This window comes from Mytilus galloprovincialis, chromosome 2 (assembly GCF_965363235.1).
Source record: "Mytilus galloprovincialis chromosome 2, xbMytGall1.hap1.1, whole genome shotgun sequence".
Classification (NCBI taxonomy): Eukaryota; Metazoa; Mollusca; class Bivalvia; order Mytilida; family Mytilidae; genus Mytilus; species Mytilus galloprovincialis.
In genome coordinates, this window is record NC_134839.1 from 99729887 (window position 1) to 99751418 (window position 21532).

The window sequence follows — 21532 nt, forward strand, 5'->3', positions numbered from 1 at the left end:
TACTCTATTGTACATTTTGCCCCAATCTCATAAATAGACTATTTTTTTCACCTATGAAAGCTAGTATTATATTGTATAAACTGTTTGCTTTATATGCATGTCCATTATATTATACTATTATTGTAACTTTATATTGTAATATGTAGAAGACTTCATAAGTATGATTTAATTGTGTCTAATCCATTTTGCTTTAATTCAACAAGTAAAATATATTTAAACTAATAGACGTATAAGTATCAACCAGTGCTATTAGAATAATGCAAGGTTTTAACAATTTTTGTCTCGCCTTGACAGAGCCAAAAAGCGAGACATATGTATGTTGTTTCCGGCGTCGGCGGTAGCGTCAACAATGTTTTAATGTGTGATTAGGTCTAGTTTAAATGCAGTTGTATAAGTATTGGCATATCCCAAGGAGTTTATTACCCTGTCCCCTCAGTCATGGTCTGTTGATCTTGAAACTTTTGGCTTAGCTTACATGAGTATGCAGTTGTATAAGCAATGGCATTTCTCATTTCCATGGAGATTTTTTAGTTCACCTCACTCTTTAGTGATGGTCTTTTGTCTTTATTATTTTGCTTAGTTTACATGTATTAGTTTGTGATAAGATCAGTTTAAAATTGCAATGTCAATGATATTTGGTATTTAGATTTATTGCCATTTACCAGTATCGTTTCCATGGATATTATATAACCCCAGCCCCTCATCACGGTTCATTGACTTTGAAACTTGTACACAGTTTACAAGTTAATACATGAACAACTTATCATAAGTAAATAGTTGCAACAGCATTGGCACATATTATTTCCATGGATATTGTTTAACCATGTACCTTTAGTCATGGTTCATCGACTTAGAATGTTCCCATAACTTAAATGTTAATCTATTGCTATTTTGATTTCAACATTTGCATTATCAACAGTACAAAAAGGCGAAACATATATCTCTGTGATAACAGTTTATTTTTCTTTTCAATGTTTTTTCTTCATTTTTTCTTTTTTTTTTTTTTTTTGTCAACCCGCAATAGGAGACAACTACCTTCATGCCTCTGTGTAATTTACGCCCCAGGAATAAAGATCCAAACAACATATGGAGTCTTCAACGATACATTTATGTTCTATATGTCAACCTAAAAGTCGTCCATGGTCTATAAATTAAACGGGAACTATTCGAGATTAGCCTTAGATACCAAATTATCCGAATAGTCCAAACATATGACATTGTACATCCACTGGAGATCTAAAGGTTTCTAACTTAAAACATGAACATATATATGTGACGGGGTTATATTCCAATGACAAAAACTTCAGGACCATATTTCATCATATATCAAGAAACTATATTGAAGACCCAGTATTATGTTTAATTATATTGAAAAGTATCATGTTTTATTCTTTTGAGTGTGTCAATATAAAGCGAAAAAATGCTTTAAATCAATAAATTTTCCATAAAATCCATTGTTATTATTGGTATATACAATCCTGGATATCATCAATAATCAGTATAATACACTGAAATGACGGGAGCGCATGATTTGACATGGAAACTGGCTGAAAATGAAAAGAAATAAATACATATAGTATATGGAATTAGAGATAATTGAATAAACCAAACTTCAAGGTATGTTTAAGTATATAAATGTAGTATGATACAGTAGATGTATGTTTCTTTTTCTACTAACCGCAATATTTATTGCAAATCTCACTGATTTTTTTCTAACTGTCCTCATACTAGACTCTACTTGAAATTGCTTTTATGGTTTCTGAGATATGAATACATAAACACTGACTGTAAACACAAAATTTAGCTAAAGAAAAATTCAAGGAAATGAAACTTCTTTTACCCTTCGAATTAAATTTTTTTAAGTACTATTAGTTCATAATACAATAGTATAAGAAATCGTTTTTTATAGTTTTGAATTTTGTCTTCGTTATTCTTTTACCCCTTCAAACTTCTCTAATGTAAGAATAAACTAAAACAAATCTGTCAAAATGACATAGACTGCGTCATTGATATTACGATTTGAACCCCAATATTACCCCAAAAGGATACTTTGTGGCTTAGTGTCTTATATATAAAGATGTTGATGTGAGAAAAGTATTTTGATTTGGTTAGGGTTTTCTTGTACTTTTATACCCAAACCATGTGTAAAATGGCCGTATTCGATCAAATATGTGAAATCAGTTGCAGTCACAGTATATTTAATTTCTACTCTGGTGTGACCGTTCTAATTTATTAATTGACGAATAACATGACTTTGATAAGACTGAAGAGTTGAATTTTTGCAAGCTTTGGAGGCGAATGCTAGTATTTATCATATTTTTTTAAATGTGGTAATTTCCATTAGAACATATTTTTTTCTACCCGTATCCATGTCTACAAGAAGGGACACATGATATCGTCTTACTGGTAGTTTTTCTGATTCCATAAATCTCGGACTTCAGGCTTCAATGAACCAGGATTGCTCGCCTACAATGACTAGATGCATTGTTTAGCACACTCGGTCAACTTTCACGAATTTTGTGGACATTTAACCAACACTTATTTTTCTTTGCCTGAAGTGAGGTTACTGTTGGATAACAATACATATAATAACGGTGGGAGATTATTTATGTAACTAAGTATTATTTCTGATAGCAAATTCGAAACAAGTCAAGTTTTGTTCCAACTGCAAAGATGATAGTGAGGAAGAAACATTTGGAAAGTTCTCTTTTTTTATATACTTGTTTTTCGTTCATTTTTATACATAAATAAGTCCGTTAGTTTTCTTGTTTGAATTGTTTTACATTGTCTTATCGGGGCCTTTTATAGCTCACGGTATATATGCGGTATGGGCTTTGCTCATTGTTGAAGGCCGTACGGTGACCTATAGTTGTTAATGTCTGTGTCATTTTGGTCTTTTGCGGATAGTTGTCTCATTGGCAATCATACCACATCTTTTTTATAGTATATACTTTTGGAGTGCTTAGGTTAACTGTAAAGATTATCTTGGTCAACTGGTGGACTCACTAACAATTTTTATGCAAGACATATACTAATAAAATTGAGAAAGGAAATGGGGAATGTGTCAAAGCGACAACAACCCGACGATAGAGCAGACAACAGCCGAAGGCCACCAATGGGTCTTCAATGTAGCGAGAAACTCCCGCACCCGGATGCATCCTTCAGCTGGCCCCTTAAACTTAAACTAAGACTATTTCACCAAAATCGTTAAGTTTTTATTTCTAAAGTTATAACGACGATACATGTAAGGAGTCGATGAACCTAACTGACACAATGTTTCAACTAGTCAAACATAGAACTAAGTACTAGTATTTAGTGAAAATTAAATAAGTGTTGCCAATCGATCACAAGACAATTTGGGCAAAAAGAAAATACACGCAAAACCCGACTTAAAGCCGATTGCATTGAGTGTGTAGGTATAGGTTATATCTTTTAAAACTAGCTTATTTGCTAACTGAACCGTGAAGTCATAATTAGGTAAGGTATAAATACATAAATAAAATTCTTTATTTGACGTAAATTACACATTTAACAATGACATGTTAATCTTCCATGAGGCCTTCAAAAACTATTAACACAAATAGAAAAAAAAAAATACAAAATACAAAATACTATATATAGCAGCATAAATATTGAATAAGACAAGTACACACGAATTCAAGAGAAAAAAAAAATACATTAGAATCCAGCATCCTCTTTCTGTACAGTTAGAAAAAAGTTTGAACATTTGAATTATCTAAATTATTTATCTCTTTAATATTATTTGGTAAATTATTCCAGGTAATAAGACCAGAATATTTAAATGTTCTTTTTAAAAATTCAGAATTAGATCTTGGTACACGAAGAAGTCTTGATGCTGTCGACCTGAGACAATAGTTATAAAGATCAGTACAAGCAGTAAATTTAATAGATAGATAATCAGGTGCTCGTAAATATAGCCATCCATGCAAGCTTTTTAAAAAATAATCTTGATTGAAAATCAAAAGAAACAGATAAAACCAATCTTGCAGCACGTTTTTTGGAGCTAATGCATCTTCTCAAAATTACAGTTTGTGGTAAGACTCCATACTGTATAACAGTAGTCAATATTGGGTAATATATAGATATTTTTAAAAAGAGTAATCCCTTTAATGGTAAATAACATTTTAGCCGTTTTAACAGGTATATTCTGGGTAAAATAGTTTCACAGATTTTATCAATATGATTTGACCATGATAGATTTTTTTCAATATGAATTCTAAGAAGTTTTTCAACTTCAACATTGTTATCTAAAGTAATATTATCTTGTGCTAAAACACATAAACATTCATTGCAGCTTTCCAATTTTCTGTCTGATCCAACAATCATACATTGTGATTTCTTGCTATTTATCATCATATCATTTTCTTTACACCATTAACATTATAAAACATTGCCAAAGTCTTTATTCAAACATATATTTAGATTTACAATAGATTCAGATGACAAATGCAAAGTTGTATCATCAGCATATAGATCAGATTCTGAATATTCTAAGGTTAAGGTATGGAACCTTGAAAAACTCCAAAAGTTACAGTTTTATATTCTGATTCAGATTTTCCTTACTTAACTTTTTGCATTCTCTGAGAGAGGTATGATGAAAACCATTTTATACAGATTGGTCATCACATTTGTATAGTTTTAGTTTCGATAGAAATATATTGTGATTTACTGTATCAAATGCCTTCTTAAAATCTAAAAAAGAATAGCGGTAAAATTTCCATTGTCCAATTCCTCTAACCAATTATCAATTATTTCTATAAGTGCTGTATGCCAAGAATGTTTTTCTCGAAATCAAGACTGCTGTTGTATTAATAGTTTATGTGTGGGTAAGAATAAATATAGTTGTGTAAAACAGGTTTTTTTCAAATAACTTATATTGAAATGGGTCGATAATTGTTTGGAACCTCCTTTAAATATGGGAGCAACTTTAGCAAATTTTAATATATTAGGAAATATTCCTGTACATAAACTAAGGTTTATTATGTGAGCAAGGGGGCATGCTACAATCGATCTTGATAATTTTAAAATTCGTGGTACAACAACATCAGATGCGGTTGATTTAGTAGAACCTAAATATTTGTGAAAGTATATAATGAGAATTTAGCATCATCATTTATTTTTGATTTGACATAGTTATTAATTTTCTCAGATTTAAAACTTTTGTGAGGATTTGATATCAGCTTCTCACCCACTGTGCTAAAATGATCATTAAAGCAGTTAGCAATATCATTTTTATTTATAAGTGCTTTTCCTTCGTGTGTTAAAATGTCAATTTCCTGTTTTGTTGTTAAATTCATATCCTTTAACACTGTGTCTAAACCACACCGGCGAAATTTGTTCGGACTCGATGGTATCTAACATCCGGCACAATGACGGAACATTAATAGACAGAAGAAAGCTAGGTTTCTCCTTATTTTTTTATTTTTTTTATGATATCGAAGAATATATATACATATACAACTATTTTCTATTGTGAGATGCAATATTTTCTACAACCGTTCTGTATTAACGGAGAAATAAGTCAAAATGCATGTCAAAATGACGAATTGAGTGAACCTTGCCTCGAAATTGTTAATTTTCTCGTTAAATTGTTCACATTGTACGGAAAGAAAGGTACGGGAAGATAGATATTGACACGGAGATTGCAAATTTAGTTATTATGAACATCTCCATAATTGTATCTCTGTGTATGGAACGAAAGAAATGGGTCATGTCAAAATGGAACTGGCCGGTTTCGTCAATGTATACAACCCGGTTTCGTCATAGATTTCAAAATGCATAACCCGGTTTGGTCAAATAAAAAAAATCATAATTGCATTACATTATAATTGATTATTTAACTTCAGCGTTCAAAAGGAGTTTTGTGGGTCGTTGGAAAACAAGTTCGTTCGCCGGACAACGGCTTATTATTTATATGAGTCTCAGATTCAAATAAATAATAAGCAAAAACTTGCCATTCCTACTCTTATAGAACACAAATATTTTAATTTACTTTGCATTCCGAAATTTTTTAACAGCATATTGAGATTAAAGCTCTCTAAATATGCGTTTTCTATATGAGTTATGGGAAAATATGTTGAACATGTTTAAACTTGAAATTAAAGTTTACGGTCTTAAAAATCGAAACACACAATTGATATGTGATTTTCTCGCACAAAAGGATGGACACCTTTATAAGTAAACTAATCATTCTATGTATGTAATCTTTTCTACAATCGTTAAAAATAAATCTTCTTAAGGATAAATGTTGATATAAGACAACTGTATATGCATGCATAATCGACATAGAAAATGAATGTAGGATTACAGCTACCATGCATTAATTTTTTTTTTATCCCTTATTGTAACTATACTGCTATGTCCAAATTAGTGTAATAGTCTCAGGTCATCGACAAAATTCAATAATAATTATTTTGTTAACATTACTTAAAAAAACGAGTCTGTATTGTCGCCGTTGTGTTATGATGATCGTACACTGACGTTGGTCAATATATTTTGACAATATATACGGACAGACGGATTCAGTTTATTTCAAAGTGGACATAACTCGAACAACTTTTACATACCGCCGAGCGTAGCGAGTCGAACAATATTTTGATTATTTTTTGTTTTACAAAATCTTTAAATACAGGAATCAATATAGTTTTGGCAACCAAAGGTGGGGTCGGGGCGTGCAACCTATACGTCATCTAGATTCGCCACTTATCTTATAAAGTGTATACCGAATTAAAATATTGTAAGAAATGAGAAAACAGGGACACCCGGGAAATCGGATTATGTGAGTTGGATTATGTTTATTAAAATAAATGCCGAATATCAAGTTCTTTTTGTCGATTTCTATACATTTTTTTCAAATATATATAAAAGTTATATAGCAAAAATGATAAGGCAGACAAATATACAAATAAATCGACTTGGCCGATATCCTAATAAAACTTATTTACCTTTAATTACGAGTTTTTTTTTCCGATGATTTCTTTGCGTTTTTACACGCCCGTCCCAATTTTGACAGGACGTATTATTGTATACACCCGTCTGTCCGTCCGTCCGTCCGTCCTTCCGTCCGTTCCTCCATCTATCAGTCAGTCGGTCCGTCCGTCTGTCCGTCTATCTATCCGTCTGTCCAGCATAAACATGTCGCACCGTAACTTCAGGACAGCTTATCTGTATAAAAAAACAGATTATTTAAAAATGTCTATCAACATTAAAGTTCATACAAATTCCAAGCGACAACAACCCGACCATAGAGCAGAAAATAGCCGAAGGCCACAATGGGACTTCAATGAAGCGAGAAACTCCCGCATCCGGTGGCGTCCTTTAGCTGGCCCCTTCATAAATATTCATACTAGTTCAGTGATAGTGGACTTCATAGTAAACTGCGAATACATTTATATTTATTATATTTAAGGGATAATTTTAATTATGATACAAGTTTTGGCACACATCGCGCATTTACTATACAGGCTCTGTCATTGGACGAGTTAAGTTTTTTTCATCATTTTTTATTATTTGTACTTTTGTTGTACTGTTTGTGTCAGCGACAACACTTTAACTCAGTCCATTCCCGAATCACACGCTTGTAATTCCATGGTTGTCTTTGGTTGCTTTATACCATATGCGTTTTGAACATAAAATAGGCAGGTAGTTTTCTTGTTTGAATTGTTTTACATTTATAATTTAGGGCCTGTTATAGCTTGCTTTCATACAGTTTGTGTGTTTTTCTCATTGTTTAAGGCATACGCTGACCTAAACTTGATTAATTCAACATAATTTTTGTGTCTAAAAGAAAGTTGTCTCATTGTCAATGTTTATGGAATAAGTGGTTACCGTCACTTCTTCTTAATAAGACCTAGATATAAATGACGGTCATGTTTTGCAAACCAACTTTTATTCACATTGAAAATACAAAACTGTCAGATATTGTTTTCGAAAGTTATCTTGAAGTTTCAATTGAATTTGAACTGTACAAAAAATGAATTTGAACTGTAAAAATAATGTGAAAAACATGCCTATGAAAATAAATGTACCAGAAACGGGGAGAACGTTACAAATCTCACTGCTATGTTATGGATGCTTAAGTGTGAAAACTCTCTTTAGTGCGCAAGTAACACAGTATATATAGTACCAGAAAATCTGGCAGGACTGCATGCATGATTAATTTGTGTAGAACAGTATAAACTATAGTCGGTTTGGGACTGTTCGTCAATGATTGAATGCATAAATGTATTAATAATTGATAGTAAATATTGTAAACTAAGTGTATATAATATAGTATAGTAAATTAAAATTATGGCACAATCAAAACACATCCTTTTATTTTTCATCTTTACATACTAATATTATAAACAAAGAAAATAAAATAATGTTACCAAATAATTAGATACCAGTGTTTGCTATTCAGTATTTATATTCCATTTAAAATTAGTTTGAAGTTAAGTGAAATAAGGGATACGCATTTCATTAGGAAAATGTGTATTATCATAATTAACTATGTCCAAAAGTGCCCGTTTAAAATAGATTTAACACGCCAAGTTTACTTTACAATAAATATATATTTAAATTCTCGAAAGACAATGTTCAGATCCGTGCCAAAGTTTCTTTTCATAAATTGTTTGTTAAAAAAAACAAAAAAAAACGGGTGATATATATAGACGAAACCGGGTGATTGTGGAGTAACAACATTGACGAAACCGGTTTATTTTAATTTGACATGACCCTTTTCTTTCGTTCCATACACAGAAATACAATTATTCAGATGCTCATAATAACTAAATTTACAATCTCCGTGTCAATATCTATCTTCCCGTACCTTTCTTTCCGTACAATGTGAACAATTTAACGAGAAATTAAACAATTTCGAGGCAAGGTTCACTCCATTCGTCATTTTGACATGCATTTTGACTTATTTCTTCGTTAATATAGAACGGTTGTAGAAAATATTGCATATCACAATAGAAAATAGTTGTATATGTATATATATTCTTCGATATCATAAAAAAAATAAGAAAATAAGGAGAAACCTAGCTTTCTTCTGTCTATTAATGTTCCGTCATTGTGCCGGATGTTAGATACCATCGAGTCCGAACAAATTTCGCCGGTGTGGTTTAGACACAGTGTTTAAATGCCATCTATTGCATCCATAAAATATTTAGCCACTGCAGAACGAATTAATTTACTAGTTTTATTCCTATATTTTTATAATTTTCAGTGTCTTTCTTATTTGTGAAAATAAACTCATTGGAATTTTGATTTACTGATTTCATTAGTATCCATTCTGGTAGATATTTATTTTTTACACGTCTAGTAATAACAGGTGCATGTATATATATAAAAAAAAAAGATGTGGTATGATTGCCAATGAGACAACTGGCCACAAGAGCATGCAGAGGCGGATTTAGGGGGGCAGGGTGCCCGCCCCCCCCTTTTTGGGAAAAAATTGGTTGCTTAAATAGGGAATCACTGAAGCGTGACTGGAGCGGACACCCTCCTAGGCAGTCAGTGGGCCCCCACTTATGAACATTTCTGGATCCGCCACTGGCATGTTTATTTAAAACATTGACAAGTAAGTAATACCACATGTCCATTGCTTCGTTTGGATCATTGAGTTCGAGTATTATATCGAATGGTGTATACTACCCTCCTCCCGAAATAGTCTTGTCCGACAGACAGATAAATTGGTTATCTGTCGGACTAGTCTACTCTTAAATGTGGGTAGTTTACCCTAATAATATGGCTTCACGGTTCAGCTTGCAAGCAAGCTCACCAAAGATATTACCTTTACCTACACAATCAATGCAATCGGCTGTAAACCAATTCGTCTATGCTTATTGTTTTGGAATGCTGACTTACATGAAAATGAACTGTGAGCTAGATTCACATCTATCAACTCGAATATCTTATATATATATTCACGGGTGTCATTCGGTTTATCTAGAGAATTGATAGTGAAAGAATATCTAGTGGTGGTCAAGTATTGCGAGACGGATCGTGAAAGAAATTTAATACGAAATGTCCAGGGGCGGATGCAGGAATTTTCGAAAGGGGGGGTGCTAACCCAGGGCACCCAGGGCAAAGGGGTGGTGCAAAACATATGTCCCGATACAAATGCATTGATCGGCAAAAATAAAGGGGGGTGCGCACCCCCGGAACCCCCCCCCCCCCCCCCCCTGGATCCGCCACTGATGTCGGTAAATAATCTAATTTAATTAACTACACAGAGAAATTTACAACAAAATAAAACTGTCTGTCAAAATGGTTCAACATTATGATCAGTATGTGAGAAAATCCAGTTCTAAATGTGCATAGTTTTTACAAAACAATAAAAGGCAGATTGCTCCTCAACATTTCAGTGACATAAAAAATGTAAACAAACAATATTTTTTTCACAAATTCGAATGAATTAAAATCATTTTTCTCCAAAAAAAGGGCATTCTATTTGAATGAATAAAATGCTTCTCATAGTTATTATGTATAAACATAATCTGAATCTTGGTAAAAAAAGAAATATATACACAAAATTTATATTCTGGATCGTGAAAGATCACGTACCGGTTTTTGAAGATCGTGAAAAGGATCGTGAAAGATCTAATGCTACGAAGACGTTCAAATTATTCTTCAAATTATATGATAGTTAATATCTTTATTGGTATTGAAAAAAAAACTAGACTGACCCGGGTCTCATTTGTTGGTGAAAAGGTCTATAATCGTGCAATGCCATTGGATCAAATTATCTAATAATACCACACAGACTTGGTAAATTGTATCCATGTCAGTCTATTTGTCCGTCCTTTTTGTTTTCTTAAACATTAAGATGTTTTATTTTGTATTTATAACTTTGAATTCTCATTTTTATGCCCCATTATATTTATAAAGCTTATATACCTGTATGTTATATATTTGGCTACGGTATTTGGTGCACATGTCTGTTTGCATGTTTCATAAACAATTGCTTCGCATCACGATGCGGAGCTATTAGTTTCAGTCGACATACACGCCATCTTGTATTAATTACTAATCACATATATATTCCGATTGGTTGAATAATGATGGGGTTGAGAAATACGCAGTCTCTATTGGCTTAAATGAAATAAATAATTACAGACTTTTCTCGTCCAGGATAGACATCAAATGCCGGAAAATTAGCTATGTGCATTTCGGTTCCGATCATCAGTCATTAATTCATGATAGTTTTATAATGCACATATTTCACAAATAAATTCAAAATTGAAATATCAATTATTAATAAGTGCATGTGTATTTGCTTTGTTACTCTGCAATATGCACGATTTGCTTTGCTAGACAATGCTCCAATACAATGTTTACAAATCGTCCATTATCACTGAACTAGTATATATATATATTTGTTAAGGGGTCAGCTGACGCCTCCGGGTGCGGAAGTTTCTCGCTGCATTGAAGACCTATTGGTGACCTTCTGTTGTTGTCTGTTCAATGGTCGGGTTGTTGTCTTCTTCACTCCTTGATACATTCCCCATTTTCATTTTCAATTTTATTATCTGTATTTTATAACTTTTGACAATCTAGGTAAACCTCCAGAGAGGCACCTCAAGAGTCCTATCTATTTATAAGTATTTTAATTTTCAACAAGTAAGTTAAAATTTCAAAAACATGGGTATATAACGCACACTCTTAAAGAACATTCATTTTATATCAATCAATATCTTAAAGTACCACATTTTCAATACTAAATCAGCAACCACATGCACACATATTATCTTAAATTAGGATAGAGCTAAGCAGTTCATAGATTTTAAGTTAGCTCAAACTTGTATCAATTGTATTTGATATATTGAATGATAGTAAGATGTAGATCTGCGCTCTGGTATTATTTGGTCTGTAATAAAATTGAGAATGGAAATGGGAAATGTGCCAAAGAGACAACAACCCGACCATTGAAAAAAACAACAGCAGAAGGTCACCAACAGGTCTTCAAATATAGTTATCTCATTGGAAATCAATTCACATCTGCAACGTTGTATATACAGATACATACAACTTAAGAAAGTATTGTTGCACAAAACGTTGGTGATCGTTCAATCTTAAATTGTTCATAAAAGATGCTGTTTTTGCTATAAGTTTTATGGTTGATGGTTACTATAGCTTTTTGGTTTAAACGTTGCATACCCATATTATTGGCTGAATAGTGGCGGTCTGCCTGAATTGTACTAGACTGATTCTCAGAGTGAAGTGTTGAAAAACAAATGATAGCTTCCATGTTCGTTCTGATCAAAAAAGTTACAGATTTCAACCAGTTACAGGTATATCAAGTGGTAAAAGAAATATTGATTTTTATACCCCACCTGGCATTAGGTTTTCTGGTCTGTGCGTCCGTTTGTTCGTCCGTCCGTCCGTTCGTTCGTCCATCCGTTTGTTCGTCCGTTCGTCCGTCTGTCCCGCTTCAGGTTAAAGTTTTTGGTCAAGGTAGTGTTTGATGAAGTTGAAGTCCAATCAACTTGAAACTTAGTACACATGTTCCAAATGGTATGGTCTTTCTAATTTTAATGCCAAATTATATTTTTTTGCCTAATTTAACGGTCCGTGGAATATGGAAAATGATAGTGCGTGTGTGGCATCCGTGTACTTTGGACACATTCTTGTTGACTATTACTTCTGGTCTTTCACGATCAAAATAATGTGTTGCCTGATCTTTCACGATCAAAATAATGCGTTGCCTGATCTTTCACGATCAAGTTTGATGAAAAATTCAAGGTTTTCATAAACAAATGAACGGTTTTATGGAAATAGCATACTTTAATTTTACTGTACTTTCAGACACAACAAAGATTAAATTTAAAATACATCATGATATATTGAAATGTGACCATTATTGGTACAAAAAACGAATTTTTCTTAATTCATCCCACAGACATGCATTACGCCTTTTGTGCTTTTTTCATAAAGTGCTGCATATTTTCTTTATCCGAGTTATTGCACAGTAATGTTGAGAAAGTTGAATCATTTTGATAGACATATTTTTTGTTCAGATTTGTTACACGTTTTGAAAATTCAGCGATTTTTTCACACATTCTGAAGTGGAATTTACATTTAATTACATTCACGATCCGGTACCAGAGCTTTCACGATCGATGTCACAATACTTGACCACCGTTAGATATTTTTTCACGATCATTTCTCTCGATAAACCGAATGACACCCGTGATATTGATCATGCTGTAACTAAAATATATTGGTACCGTAGACATTAAATTTAATATTACAACTTTGTGCGGTTTTCTGGTACATAGGCAACCCGAACATTATCAACCAATAGCCAAGTTTCACCATCTTCTACATAATCACAACAGACGGGATACCACTGAAAGCTATTCCGACAAATGTTACGGGAAATGTTACAAATTCTTTCTCGATTCATCTCACGACTAGATATACGAACTGACTTTCAAAGGGTAAACAGTACACATATACACGTGTATGTTTTTAACTTTTTAAAAGTACTCTGAAGTTACCGTAAGAGTTTCGAAGATGTAGATACCCTGTCAGTTTGTTATAACGATACAAATACTGTAGTCTATACATGTCAACATCAGATTGGCGGTATTTGTAATTAATGTCCTTTTTTCAAATACGTTTTATTAATTTTTCATGTCATTCAGTATAAGCATATTGATTCTGTGTACTCCAGTTTCGTATTGAAATAGAGATTTTCCGATCAGATTTTTTAAAAAACAAAAATGTACGAGGAATTAAAGGCATATAAGTATAAAATCTCGTTAAATCAATAATGGAGGGGTTAAATTTCATGGTTTTGGAGATAATACGATTTCAAACCAGACAGCTTGACAAATATTGTATTACCGAACAGGACAAATAGTGATAATGTTAAATGCAAAGTAACTTGTTTTTCACACTTTTGACCCTGACGATAACTTGAAAAAGAGGCGAAAGATATATACAATAGGGATATTCAAACTCATAAGTTTGAAATAAGCTGACAAAGCCATTGCGAAAAAGGTCAAAAAACAAATATCTGCTCCGTTTGTCGTGTTGCAAATCAGGTTAAAAGTCTAGTTCGGTAGGTCACATTTGGGGAAAAGAGTACGGGATGTGGGTTTCGACAATTGAAACATGTCCGATGCATCTGTGTTCACCTGACCAAAGCTAAACACCAAAACATATAAAAAAAAAAAAAAAAAAAAACTAACAAAGGCGGCTTCTGACTTGGGGCAAATATGCGGCGGGTTTAACATGGTTTGTGATAAATCAATACTCCCACTTCTCCTCTAGGCATTAATATGCAACTATTTCATATATTTTATTAATTAATGCAAGGAATGTCAAATTTTGGGGAAAATGAAGCCACTTATATAAATTTGATGTTTCATGTTAGTTTAGATTTGTTTTGTATCAGAAACGGTGTCTCTCAGCAGACAAAGTATACTTACGACAGAACACTAGAGGTTATTCTTAGAAAGCATATCTGAAATATTATGAAAAATAAAGCTGTTCAGTCGATTGTACACTCGTTTTCGTATAATTTTTCCATGTTCACAATAGTTTCAAAATAAAATTACTATTGCCTAAAACTACATGTGATAATTAAGCCTATCTGAAACAATTTTGATCACTTTGACTTGGTATATATATCAGAACATTCAATATGATGGTTGAACTTACCTTTAGAATTGGTTCATTAAGAGCGACGACCAAAACGTTTACTTAAACACAATTGCGTATTTTACTTTTTTTATACAGTTTATACCGTTGGTTTTCCCGTTTGAATGGACACTACTATTTTTTTGGCCCTTTATAGCATGCTGTTCGGTGTGAGCCAAGACTCCGTGTTAAAGACCGTACTTGACCTATAATGGTTCACTTTTACAAAATGTGACTTGGATGGAGAGTTGTCTCATTTGCACTCATCATACCACATCTTCTTAAATCTATTGCATATGCCTTAAGTTTGTTATTCTGTGTACTTCCAGATGTCGATTTTATACAAAGGGAATGAAGAGATGTACATCGGATTAATCATTGGATTTAGTGTGATGATCCTGATATTTATCGTACTATGTATCGTATGGAGATGCCTTTGTATCAAAACAAACACTATGATTCAACAAAGACAACAACAATCCCAAGAAAGAACTCGTGCCTGGGGAGACGATAGCAAAGCAATGAAAAAGAGCTACACAGCAAAGAAGGATAAAGATTTCTATAATGACGGTAAACATAACAGAGTGGTGACAGAAGAAGGAAAAGTTCAAATGAATGAGGCGGAATTCTTACAAAAATATATTTAGTTCAAATCCATTACTGTAAAGAGTTCAAAATTCAAATTCAAATAAATGGATTTTTGTTAAACCTTAATGGTAAAACCTGTAATAATATCTAGCACCTTTGATACATTGACCCCCTTTGCATTGCACCACTAACGAATTGGATTACAGTTACTTAAATTCGTTTTGTTCAATTTGAGGAATATATCAAGAATTTTACATCCAGAGGTAACCTGACAATTTGTAAAAAAATTTGTGTGGTTAATTTGCATTACATTACATTTCATTTCATTAGTTTATGTTTATCTTTGAATTATAGTTTAACTTTGATGCTATTTGTTTGAAACACAGATTGTTTATCGATATACCTTTTATTATTAACCTTTTATTGAAATTTATATTAACCTTTTATTGAAATGATATTAACCTTTTATTCAAATATATATTAAAATCAAAAAAATATTGAACATTTTAATTGCATTTGACTAAAATTTGTTATTTGAAGTAGGTGGTATGGAACATGGCAAAGTCATCATTCATACTCTAAACGCATGACATTTTATTTCAATATATCCTTTTGATAAAAATAGTTGCCAATTTCGAATGATAAAGAACTTGGTTTATTTTCACCCATTTTCCATTTGTTCTTCAAAAGATTAACCTACTTACATGTGAAATATTTATGAAGATGTTTCAAAATGTTGTTCTCTAACAAACATATCTTGTGGACATCTTTGAAATATTAACCGATAGGTTCATAGAGACAGTATAGCATTCCATGTACGACGTGTTGAAGTGGGTTATTTTGTAACTTATACAAAATACATAAATATTTGATTACTTGTCGTTTGTCTCTTGATAGAAAAAAGCAGATCATTAATGGTTTTATCTTTTAAAAACATTTTATGGAAAAGTTTACTTTAGCATGCTGAACGAAAAAACTATCTGGATTTTATCTATGCTTAACCGAAAATTTCCAAAAAATATATTTGGGAAGGCATGCAAATTTAGGGTAGATAGGGATAAACTACTTGTTGTTAATTTCTGTGTCAATTGGACTCTTGTGGAGAGTTGTCTCAATGGCAATCATACCGCATGTTTATATATTATTTTGCCTCATATTTTTTATGTTTGATTGAATGGAGTTATTTTGTATGTCATAATGTTAAATTATTAAATGTTTGCTCTAGGATTTTCTTGTCAGCACGCTGGTTATCGCTAATTTTGATTAGTTTTATGTGTTTAAATTCCACATTATGCACAGTTTGTTACACATTTTCAATTGTTTATTCCAGTGAACCGTTAGTTCTTGTTACCGTAACTACAATACAGATATAACCCTTTAACTATCTTTATTTCTATCTAATCAACAAAGTACATGTACGACCATTAAACATACTATTAGATTTGATACTTAAACTACTTTTTGACTTGTTTTATATTCATAAATGTTTTTCATCATTTATAAGAATAATCTCTATTTTTGTTATAACTATGTCTGTGATATTCGGGTATGTTAACATTGTCTTTCATATACACGTATTGTGCGATCTCTGAAATAAAAGTTGTTTATCGACCAGAGTCTATTTTATATTTTAAAATTGAAAAAAAAACACGAATGGAACTTGTTTTAGATACATCTACAGCAAAAAATCATCAATAAATCACTATTTAATTAGAAGTTTAAAGCACAGAAGGAACAGAAATCATCGAAACTGCAACTGAAATAATTATATAGCTATAAAATATAACCCGGCAGTTACAGGAATGTATAAAATGACGAGATCTACCTACTGTTCACTTACACCAAAACTGCGAGGCGACTTCTTATAGTAGTTATTGCCTTTAAATGAAGAACATTTGCATTAACAGAGCAACATGACAAGATCCACAATATGTACAAATAAGTTACTTGACTAATCCTTGGAAACATTTATGTACGTTTCGGCAATAAAGTTTATTGACAAGTTGTAGGTAATCATTTGGGCACCAATTGGAATTTGATGCGACTGTCATACAAGTGAGAGGTTTAGCTAGCTATAAAACCAGGTTCAATCCACCATTATCACATAGGAAAATGCTTGTACCAAGTCAGGAATATGACAGTTGTTATCCATTTGTTTGATGTGCATGTTTGAGCTTTTGATTTTGCCATTTGATTAGGGACTTTGAGTTTCCGTTTTGAATTCCTTAGTTCTAATGATTTTACATTTTTCCCGTTAATAACAGACTTATTCATGTTATGCTATAAATCACAGTTTATTACCAAACTCAGAAAAGACCCGCATAAATTTCATTTCATTGATAAATTCAACAACACTTACCGTTATCTTGATGATATATTTTTGTTAAATAAACAATGAATCTTGAAAAAATACGGCCGAAATTTACCCAAAAGAACTTAGTTCTATAAATACATCAAATATTAACAGGAAAAACTGTTCTTTCCAATATACCTTTATATATATATTTCAGTTTTACACAAGAAACTCTTTACACAAAAAATTACATCTGAAGGGAAGATCCCCCCTTTTACTGTTAGTTTCCTTTTTTTCCCTTGTCACCGTGTTACGTTTTTTATGCAAGGTTTTTACTGCTCATGATTCGACTTAATATTCCTGATGCAGATTTCTGTTAAAATGAACATTTAGCTCATGTACAAGTTGTGTTATCTTGTTCACAGTCAGATTCAGGATGAAGGATATCTGATTAACATTAACATACCAAGGAGAAAAGAAACTAGTATTACATTATTATTTACCAGAATTCTAAGTTGTTAAATAATGTTGTCACTACAAGTGTTATAGTGTTATAACGAGAAAACTAATTTTCTAATTTATAACAAAACTATTATACATGTACACCTAATTAATAGATCATGTTCCCCTAGACTCAATTACCAATCAATACCTATTCGAATCATTTAGCCTACAATTGTTTTTTTCCACTTCATTTTAACTCTGTTTGAAAGTGGTCTTATCGACAATCATACTACGTTTCCTTACGTATTTTTATAACAAGATCTGCAAACAGGTGAACAAAGATCAAATGATCAGACAACTCCTTATATAAGTTTTGTACTTAAATGACGATTTTCATATTGTGAAAATAATGATGATTTTTTTTTTTATTTCGTTCCAGTTAATTGTACAATTTTCAAGATTACCCTTGATAATATATACGTTACAAGTTGATTAGTTCATGTGACGCGCAGATTGTGGTGTCCTGTGCAGTCATGGGAGATGTCTGTTGTTATTATGAGGTTTACATGTGATAATGTATTATTACATCATTTTGAATGGCAAAATTATTTTATTTATTAATATTACTTTTACTGTTATGTCTGTTTTCTGTGATACACATTTGACGTGACTCTGTACTTATGTATCTCATCATACTTTGAACCACACTATTATTTTATTTATTATTATTACTTTTACTGCTAAGTCTTTTGTTATATCTATTTTACGTGACTGTATTTATGTATCCCGTCATACTTTGAACGACAAAATTTTTTCATGTCTACCTGTGCGAATTTCAAACGCGCAATTTTATACCAGTACTTAAAAACCTCCATCCTTTATTGGTGCATTTTACATAGATAAATTAAATCGTATAATATACACAAAATGAGGTTGTTAAATTTGATGTATGCCTCTTTGTGCTTCTTCGTTACATTAATTGTTTTTATAGTGATTTAGATGATAACACAATGTTGACTGCTGTACTCCTATTTTTTTTACCTTTTTACCTATTGTGTCTGTTTGTTTTGTTCACGCATCGGTGACAATATAATGGAATTTAATGCGACTGTCATACAAGTGAGAGGTTTAGCTAGCTATAAAACCAGGTTCAATTCACCATTTTCTACATTTGAAGATGCCTGTACCAGGCCAGGAATGTGGCAGTTCTTGTCCATTCGTTTTTGATGCGTTTTGTTATTTGATTTTGCCATGTGATTATAGACTTTCCGAATTGATTTTGCTCTGAGTTCAGTATTTTTGTGATTTTACTTTTTATTTGTGTATATCTCTGTGGTGAGTGTTCTAGCGTTTGTTTGTACTGTATGCCTGTCACGCAGTGTTGTCAATTAAGCGGTATCCTTTGACATTAACCTTATAAGCGGGATGTTTGACTAGCCATAAAACCAGATACAATGCACAATTTTTCCTAAAAGTGTCCTGTACTAAGTCATGAATATGGCAGCTGTTATCAAATAGTTTGTTTCTGTGTATGTTGGCGCTTGTTTTTGTTGTTCCGTCGTTTTCCTCTTACAGTTTATGTGTCCTTCTCGGTTTTAGTTTGTAACCCAGATTTTTTTTTCTCTTAATCGAGTTACAACTTCTAAACATCATTTTACATTGTTGCCTTTATTTATTTATTTTCTATTTTTTTAAAACAACTAAGCAATGAAATGATCAAAGTTGTCGTTCTTTGCACATTTTGAACATATCACATGGTGAATTTTACACACAAGAAAGAATGATAGATTCGACCATATTATGCATACTTAGTTACTTACATGCAGTACTTGTAGAATTACTGCAAACACCATCAATGTCCTCAGCCGAGGCCATCCGTCATCATGTGTTTCGACCCCTAGCTGGGTTCACTCTTAGGACGGGGGGTCCACAGTAGTTATCAATCACTGCGCATTGGTGTTTGGTTTCCTGCTACTACTGACTCTCTTCATCCTTATCCAGCAAGAAGCTTTCTCTGCTGCTTGGCCCTGTTTCTGAATTTCTGCTCTTCTATTCTGGCCAGTCACTCCAACTGCAGAAAACATCCTCCACACTGACTGTGCAGGGAAGCCTCTGCAGCCAACATCAACAGGAAAGTTCCATGTCTGCCATCCTCTATCTCTATACTCTGCTAACAGTTCATCATAATGTGCCCTCTTTCTTTCATTGGCTTCGCCCCCCCCCCAAGGGAACCGTTAAATCTATGACTTCTTTTTTACTGCTGGTAGACCAGAGAACCATGTCTGTTCTTAGGTTAGTTGGCACAATATCAGGAAATTGCAGCTTCTTTCCTAGATCAACTTCTAACTGCCAATCTTTCGCCAGATCTAGCATTCCTGATATGTTTTATTTTTTATTTTTCTGGCCTACTTCACAATGCTTCACAAACTGGATCTTGATATGTTCGTTTCTAATATGTTTTGCATCTTTCCTCTGTACTCTATCAAGTCAGCAAGTTTCCGGTGTACTTGGTTGTATCGCCATGTACAAGAGCGGTATTGCAGCCTGAAAGTACATGTTGTACATAAAACCACAAGTTTTCCTAAAAGTGTCCTGTATCAAGTCATGAATATGGCAGCTGTTATCAAATAGTTTGTTTCTATGTATGTTGGCGTATGTTTTTGTTGTTCCGTCGTTTTCCTCTTATAGTTTATATGTCTTTCTCGGTTTTAGTTTGTAACCCGGATTTGTTTTCTCTTAATCAATTTAAGACATCTGAACATTGGTATACATTGTTGCCTTTATTTATCCATTTTCGAATTTTTTGAAACAACTTAGCAATGAAATGATCAAAGTTGTCGTTCTTTGTACATTTTGAACATATCAAATGGTGAATTTTACACACAAGAAAAAATGATAGGTTCGACAATATTATGCATACTTAATATGTATATCTAATGTAAAGCGATGTATTTGTTGAGAAAAAGATGGGCATTATTGTACTACAAGTATAAAGGGTTCATTGATTTCGTCCCTGTCTTCTTCTTAAATATTCTTTGCAATTGAACATGTTTTATTGCTTTTATTCTCATTTATTCTCAGCTGATTATTTTTGTCATTAATGTTACAAAATTAGGTTTCCAGATGCTAACAAAAAGTTGACCTTGTGTGGTTTTGATTCATGATATCTTTAGGTCACTTGATAATACCCCTGACAAGATAAGAAAAAAAGGAAATGCCATGCAAGTCACATGGATTCTTCCTGTTAAAAAGTATTTGACACTACAAGTGTTTAGGACTAAGCATACACACGAAGAAGCAAACAACCAAGATAATAAATCGGCAAATAGCTCTTGTTTAAAATTCATACAATCGTAAAGGTTAAATAACTATGTCAACCTGCAGATGTCTTCGGTTTTATTTTGATATTGATATTCACTGCCTGTTTTTGTTTAGTCTGTTTCCCGGCCGTTATTGAAATTCTTGTTATTATTTGTATATTCCGAAGGCATACTGGATACTTTACGGAGGGGTCCAACCTAGTTTATGTTGTACTTTTGGAGTCGAATGTACCAC

General features: G+C 32.6%; 1 long non-coding RNA gene across 1 annotated transcript; it reads left to right on the forward strand.

The window, feature by feature from the left end:
• Positions 1-1397: 1397 nt before the first annotated feature.
• On the forward strand, positions 1398-16851 carry LOC143065096 (uncharacterized). Its single transcript, XR_012975400.1, has 2 exons — positions 1398-1617; positions 14982-16851. It is a non-coding gene; the product is annotated as an uncharacterized LOC143065096 (long non-coding RNA).
• Positions 16852-21532: the final 4681 nt, after the last annotated feature.